At 44.4% G+C, this 640-nt stretch overlaps 1 pseudogene; it reads right to left on the bottom strand.

Moving 5' to 3' along the window:
• The window catches only part of LOC101586833, a 22,829-nt pseudogene that overhangs the window by 18,122 nt on the left and 4,067 nt on the right, over positions 1 to 640 (bottom strand).

The raw sequence follows: 640 nt of genomic DNA on the forward strand, positions 1-640 counted from the left end.
AGTCAGAAGCTTGTAGTGTACTGAAACGCGAAGTGGTACAAGATGCATGAGATGTTGCTAGGCACGGTGGCACAAGCCTGCAGTCCCAGAACCTGGAAGGCTGAGTCAGGAGCATTGCCATGAATTGGAGACCAGCCTGGGCTCAGTAGTGAGGTCAAGAAAGCCTGAACTACACAGGGAAACTCTTTCCCTAGAAACAAAGACAGACAGACAGAGACAGAGAGACACACAGACACACAGGCAGAAAATAAAGTATTTTGGGGCCGGCAAGGTAGCTCAGTGGACTAAAGTGCCTATTTTGGCAAACTTAGGCAAGTGTAGGGACTGTGACTTGATACCTGGCACCATGTACCACACCAGGCCCACCCCCAGGTAGGTTGAGCAGGCCAGAGTCTGGGCATGGTTGTCCACACCTGCAATCCCAGCACTGGGGAGACTGAAAGAAGGAAGATCACCAGAAGTCCGAGCAGCATAGTAATAATGCTGTAATAATGAAATACATTTTTAAAAAATTAAAAAAGAAAATGAAGTATGAGCTGTTCAGGGGAAACACATTTCTAATTTATGTAATAGACTCATTTATGTACCATACATGTAATGGCAACTCATTTATTTAAACATATATCTAATGTACTAAGAA

This window comes from Octodon degus, unplaced genomic scaffold (genome assembly GCF_000260255.1).
Source record: "Octodon degus isolate 3935 unplaced genomic scaffold, OctDeg1.0 scaffold00122, whole genome shotgun sequence".
Lineage (NCBI taxonomy): Eukaryota > Metazoa > Chordata > Mammalia > Rodentia > Octodontidae > Octodon > Octodon degus.